Source organism: Patagioenas fasciata, chromosome 8 (genome assembly GCF_037038585.1).
Source record: "Patagioenas fasciata isolate bPatFas1 chromosome 8, bPatFas1.hap1, whole genome shotgun sequence".
NCBI lineage: Eukaryota > Metazoa > Chordata > Aves > Columbiformes > Columbidae > Patagioenas > Patagioenas fasciata.
Genome location: NC_092527.1, coordinates 40,885,577 through 40,892,731, shown reverse-complemented (window position 1 = coordinate 40,892,731; position 7,155 = coordinate 40,885,577). Strand labels below are relative to the sequence as shown.

The window sequence follows — 7,155 nt, the reverse complement described above, 5'->3', positions numbered from 1 at the left end:
GGGATAATTCATGCAAAAGACACAGTGTCAGAAGAAGTTATCACACGTATTTGATATAATTCTGGCAAAATTCCTCCCTCAGTCCACTTCTGAATGGCACAAATCACTTACTGTTGATTATTGAGCAGATAAAGAGATAAAAGCAACAGCAAAACTTGGCCTTTCTTTGCAGAAACACGTTTGAGTGTGTTTCTCTTTGCTGGGGGTTGTCTCTAAGCACCTAACCAAGCTTCCCCAATGGCTTGGGGTCATTCTTAGATAATCCAATATCAACACCTTCTGGTTTATTGGAATGCAAGTTATCTTTAGTGGTTTCAAAAGTTCTCAATCTTTGGAAACCATACTGACCACATCCTATATTAACATATCCTCTGATCTTGTTTAATTACCCGTTTTCTCCATAAATATTCTCACTTAAAACAGATTATACCTCTGAGCTCTTGTTTTCAGTTTCATTCAACCACCGGCATTATAGTTTCCAAAAGCATCTTTGGTAGTTCTTAGCACTTAGGCCCTTGGAAATTTCTCACTCCATCTCCTTTACATCTTATTTACATTTCTTAAATAATATTTTTTTGGTGATTTCTTTGCCTCCCATGTCGACAGAGGGGAGTTTGAGAGCAGATGTAGGAGCAAGTGATGGCAGGTTGTGACGGAGAGGTGAAATAACAATCAAGCAACTCAAGATCAAAACGTAGAAGTAGCCTTTAAGTTTAACTACAAGTAATATACAGAATGTACCTGTTGTTTTAAGCAGTTTTCTCTTTCTTGAATGTCTGGTGGTAGTCAAATTTTGTAGACAAAACTCAGCGTTGCTTTACTTTGCGTGTCGTTTATCCATACATTTGTTTCTCCGCACGCTGTGCTTGCTGCTAAATGTCTATTCCTAAACCAGTAATCACAACTGTAAGAGGGAAAAAATAATAATAATAAAAAAATTATAATTTGTACCTTGTGCCCGTGATTTTTCCCAGGATGATGTACATTCCCTTTACCCAGCTCTGGCAATCATCACCCTTGCACTTTTGAGGAAGAATTTACCTGGATTGCCCAACTTCCAGGTCAAATCTGTGCCTATTAGAGAGAAGCAGACACTCGAATTACCATCAAAATCAAAGCCAGCAGCAGGCTGGGAACTGTTGGACCCAGGGAGAGACTGATCCCGTGTCAAGGGATGTCTGGGAATCACCACCTTGTCATGAAGATATTAGAATCACAGAATAGTTTGGGTTGGAGGGACCTTCCCAGCTCCCCCAGTGCCACCCCTGCCATGAGCAGGGACATCTTCACCAGCTCAGGTTGCTCAGAGCCCCGTCCAGCCTGGCCTGGGATGTCTCCAGGGATGGTTCAGCCACCACCTCTCTGGCCAACCCGGGCCAGGCTCTCACCACCCTCAGGGGCAACAATTCCTTTCTCATGTCCAACCTAGGGGTACAGCACCCTCAACCGTATTGTGATGAGCAGTGCCTTTGATGCAAGAACACAGTCACCTTGCGAAAAATGAGCAGTAATTCATTATGGCACCCTTCAGCAAAGGGATTACATGAAGAAAATACTGTATTGTTGGCAAATACATCAAAAAAGACCAGACACCAAACTTGGCTTAAGTCTCTTCTCTGTATTTCCTGGGATGACAGATAGACCCCACCGCTAAACCCTGGTGCATGACAGAGAGAAAGGCGAGAACTTCCATGCCTGAAAAGGTTTCTGCTTAGAACACGGCCACACGATAAAGGCGGGTTCAAGGTATGAAAAAAGAAGCCAAGGATTTAAAACTTTGCTCATATATATTCTTCAAGTGGTGTTTAATACCGCTCCTTTTGTTTGTTTTGACAATGGATCTTATCTTTTGGTAAGGGCTGTGTTCAGGACTATTATTACCCTCTATAAAAGCCTCATAGTCTTTCTTTCCACTTGTTCAGCACACCAGAGTGGCATAGCAAATTTAATCGAAGAACGCAGCTCCAGGGAGAGCCTTTGGAGACTCTCCCCTTTTTCATAAAGCTGTTATCTCCCCTTCCTTGTGTTGGGGATGCATAAAAATCACAAAAAAGTCATTCTGAGTATATTCTTCCTGATAATTATTGTCAGACTCCGAGATAAGTACCCTACGTGATGTAATGTGTGTTAGACCCGGCTCTCTGAATGCAAATCCTGCAACACTTATAGGCCCAAACAATGGTCGCCCTAAACACCAGGGCCTGGTATTTTGCCACAGACAAGAGAGAGCTTTGATTTTTTGTGTTTCGATAAGGCGCAATCTGGGTGCCTTTATCTCAGCTGTTATATTTAAAGATGACATTCTAGCCTTGCAGCCTCGCCTATTGTTTTGACCCTGATTATCTCCAAATGTTGTTGTTTAGTCAAACTCACCGGTTTAATGAAAGGCCTGCTCCCAATTTAAGGAAAATTATTTAAATGCAGAGTATCCTATACACGGCGGTTTCGAAAAGAACTAGGCGGTTAATCAAAAGTTAATTGTATAATTCTCATGCAGATTAGGGCCTCTTGCAAATGAATCCCAGGTTGTGATTATTAAAAAAAGGGAAAGTGCTGGAGTAATGCACAAGGGTCTCCAGTCTGGTAAACAATCAGCTAAGGTTTAATTTGTGGTAAACAAAGTGCTGATACACTAGGGGTCTCCAAAGGAGACAAAAAGGTGAAAATAAATTAAAAAACAACATACAGATATGATCTTTTTGTTTTTAGGCATCTTTCAAAAACACAGGCTAAATGAATAAAAAGTAATCCATTAATATTTACCGGCAGCATCCTGGCAAAATGCAAATGATAGCGATTCTATAATTATACTCCAGCCCTCGGACAGGGCCCCTGATCACGCAATGTCGCCACCACCTCCAATAAACACCTATGTGGTGCTCCTGCGTAAAATAAATGGCTATAATGAACAGTTTCATTAATCACAAACTGTTTCTCTATATGCCAATAAACAACCTTGGCAGAAAAGGGCACGAGCGGTACATTTAAAGCCTCTATGTGGGCTTTAAAATTATCAGTTTGAGCAAAGGAATAAAGTAGTAGTGCTTTCCATGCCAAAAAAAAAATCATTGTCGAGTTAAAAAAAAATAGAGTTGCTGTTCAAGTCAATCCTTATATTGAAGCGATGAAAATTATAGCAAGTTGTTTTCCCCAGTTATAGCTACTTATGATGAAAAGCAAAAGTGATGTGAACACAGTTTGGGGAAGGTCATATGTGACTGCAAAGCCCACTGCTGTCATGGGGGATAGTGAGAACCAGCAACACTTGTCTGGCTGCCCAGAATTAGTCTATTATTAGCGTTATTTGTTTACTGATGACAATATGTTGGGTCCTGCCAAAACCAGGAAGCAGCAGCATCCCCCGGCGAAGACACGAGCTGCTGTTAAACCCTTGGCCCACAGCAGCTCCATCCCGGGATGCGGGAGCTTGGTCCTCAACCTTCACAGGACGGTTGGGGTCGGAAGGGACCTCTGGAGATCATCTGGTCCAACCCACCTTCTCGCTTTTCACTTGCTAGAGTGAATCTGAGCTGTAATTTTTCTCTGCAGACTCATACTTTTAGCTTTTAATTAAGAACAGGAGCCTCAGCCAAACATGGGTCATTCAAGCAAAAGCTTCGTAGACGGTCACACTCTGGGTAATATCCTAGAAGAGGAAAGGAAAGAATTATATTGGAGAGTTATATTTATATACACACAGGCACACAAATGCATATGCATCTATAAACATATAGATAATGTGTATGGATATATATGGATGTATTAACCATAAAAACAATTTCAGGTATTCTACGCAAAACAGATTTTCAGGGAGAAACAGCACTGCTATGACAACAGTCACTGTCAGATCCACAATTGAACATTAGCAGAAGATGCTCAGGTTTTACCAGGATTTGGCCCAGTTTATGAATGCGTGAAATTAAATATGGAAACAGGGATATAAACAGCAAATAACTGCAAGAATCTCTCATTCTGCCTTCAGTTATAAAATGCTATCATCAACTATGGTTTCAAGAAGAAATGGATACAACTCACTTCTAAATACTCAGAAATTTAAAAAAATATAATAATCTGCAGCATACAAGGATTCAACAGTAACCATAGCAAATTTTAAAGAGACTATTTATATAAAAGATAAGCACCAGTAAAGCCGCCTGTAACTCACGTTGCAGCCTTCATCTGGAGGTGAAGGGAACGCTACGTGACAGTAATTAGTAATTAAAGGCAAACATGTTTAGTTGCCAGTAAATTTTTAAAGATTACTAAGAATCAACAAAATTTGTCTCTAAAGGGAGCTTGCTTTGTTTGTTTGTCTTGTACAGTATCATTCTTATTTAAAACATTTTATTTCAAAGGAAAAGAAAAACATTGCTTCACAAATAAAAGCCCAGGATGTATTAATTGCACTCTATTAACTTTAAAAAAATGTTCAATGCCATATATATGTATCATTGTAATAATTTTCCAGGGAGCTGAAGTCTGTCTGAAAACATTTCGGAGCTTCACTGCAATATTAATATGTGCATCTATGGGTACCCTTGAAGTATAGACAAGTAAATAACTGCAGCAAAAATCTGCTGTCCTGGATTCTTTGCATGGAGTTTGTTTCTCAATAACCTCTGCAACCACATCTGCAAGTCACCTGCGACCATCTGTCCCCTTATTATTATTATTTGCAGGGGTTTTCTCTGTGTTCCTAAGAGCAAAAGCAAAGGAGATTTCCTGCAAAAAGCCAAAAACCTGGAGCCACGATAGCGGCTCCCAGAGCGGCAGGTGGGAGCCCCGAGGCTGTGCCAGGGGGTAGTTTTAAAAGACTTGGGAACATATATATATATATATATATATATATATATGTATATATATATATATATATATAAACATTTATAAACTGTGGATTGCTCCAGACATGCAACACACCACAAATAGTTTGTAATTATTATTTCTTTTATCAGAGGAACCCCAGAACAGCAGAAACCTTTAAATAGCACTGCCCAGGGTGCAGGTAAGGGTAACGTTGACTTTTCAACTATTTCAATCAGACCATCGCAGATACCTAATAAATCTTACATCAGAGAAAGACTTCTGAAACGAAATTGTTCAGTAATATGCATTTTCGATCAAAACACAGGGGAGACTTTAAAAATTTACTGTGCATAAATAAAATATTTGATCTTTCTGATTCTTATTTCCCAAACCCTCACAGACACTTCATACTAATATTGACATTTAACTCTGATATTGATGTTGGAATGCTAAAACAGAACGGCACGCTCTAAATATTTTAACAGGATGCAGTGGGATGTTTCCACAACAATATGTGTTTTCTAAGGGTTTTTTGGGATAACTTCTCCATCAGTGCAATATGCGAGTGTATTGGGGCTGTTCCACGCCTGAGGAGGTGACGGCAGCTGGTGGAGTGGATGGAGCACAAGTGTGATGGGAGAGGTTGAGGGACCTGGGGGGTTCAGCTGGAGAACAGGAGCTGAGGGGAGACCTCCTGATCTCTGAACTGCCTGAAAGGAGCTTGGAGCCAGGGGGGGTCGGGCTCTGCTCCCCAGGAACAAGCGCCAGGAGCAGAGGAAACGGCCTCAAGTTGCACCAGGGGAGGTTGAGGTTGAATCTGGGGAACAATTTCTTCCCCAAAGGGCTGTGGGGCATTGGAACAGGCTGCCCAGGGCAGTGCTGGAGGCACCATCCCTGGAGAGTTGGACAGATGGAGATGAGGTTCTCAGGGACACATTTTATAGAATTACAGAATCATTTTGGTTGGAAGAGACCCTTAAGATCATGGAGTCCAACAGTTAACCCAACCCCGGGACTACCCCATGTCCCCGAGAACCTCATCTACATGTCTGTTCAACCCCTTCAGGGATGGTGACTCCATGATTCTTATTTCCCAAACCCTTGCAGACACTTCATACTAATATTGACATTAAGCTCTGATATTGACGTTGGGAAGATAAAACAGAACTGCACACTCTAAATATTTTAACAGGAGACCATGAAGAAATGTTCCTAATAACCAATCTGATAGTGGTGAACTTTGCAGTGGTGGATTAACAGATGGACTTGATGACCTTAAAAGGTCTTTTTCAACATAAGGTTTTGGGGCAATGTTTGCAAAAGCCACCAAGAACTGAGATGGCTCCTACCTCACCCACAGTGTTCATGGTCCTCTGCTGCTGTCTGGGTCCAAGTGAGTCTGGAGAGATGCTCCAAGGGGTGCTCAGCCAATCCTTCAAGGGTTCAGTCTTCTCCTCAATGGCAGCACCCACGGCAGATCCTGGGAGCCAAGAAATTCAAAATGCCCTGTGGATGCACATCTCCGGTGGGGTCTGGTTCCATGCAGCTGGGGCCACCATGTCCTTATGGATCAGGTGAGCTGAGAAATGTACAGAAAGCCACAATTCTTGCTAAAGCACATTAGATGAATGCTTAGGGCAACAACTAAAAGCACAGTCTCCATGGCATGTCTTACTGTTTCTACAAGAACATTACACACCTTGTTGAATTTTCTTTTCTTAAAAAGTTATTTACATTTCGGCATGTTCTCTTTTCATTGTGAAGGAAAAAGTAAGCGACCAGAGCCAACATCAAAACATAGTATCTAATCTACTTTAAAAAACAGGAAAAAAAATCAAATAATCAGAGCCAGGTTGCACGGGAATCATTACAGAAATCAATATCCAACATCAGGAAAGTATCTACAAAGCACCAGATGGTCACCAGTAAAATGAAGAACATGAGAACTAAAGTACTGTCTGTCAAGGGAAAAAAAAAGAGATTGTGAATTTTCCTCAGGGGAAGACAAAACTAATCAAAATTAAATTCTTTAATTTTGTTATAAGCTTGTTTTGCTAATTCGTATCTGAGCACAAAGGTGGGCTGCAGGGTCGGCAGCGTGTCCTGGCCAGTGTGTCCATGTCCCAAGAGCTCCTCCTGCCTCCACATGACCAGAGACACCTGGTTCTGAGCTGCACAGCCAGCAAATTCAAACCAAAACATCTCAAAAATACACGTTTGAAAAGAATGTAGCATAAGGAGTGAATAAGGAGTGAAGGGAGGAATCACAGTCTCACTTCTGATGTACCTGCCCTGGGTCAGGACCAAGACACCAGCACCCTTGGGTTGTGCCGTCTCTAGTCCTGGAGCTCA

The 7,155-nt window shown here is 41.4% G+C and overlaps 1 long non-coding RNA gene across 1 annotated transcript; it reads right to left on the bottom strand.

Moving 5' to 3' along the window:
* Positions 1-709: 709 nt before the first annotated feature.
* Positions 710-6,354, bottom strand: LOC139828514 (uncharacterized). Its single transcript, XR_011740196.1, has 3 exons — positions 6,153-6,354; positions 3,497-3,646; positions 710-904 (listed from the first exon to the last, which is right to left on the bottom strand). It is a non-coding gene; the product is annotated as an uncharacterized lncRNA (long non-coding RNA).
* Positions 6,355-7,155: the final 801 nt, after the last annotated feature.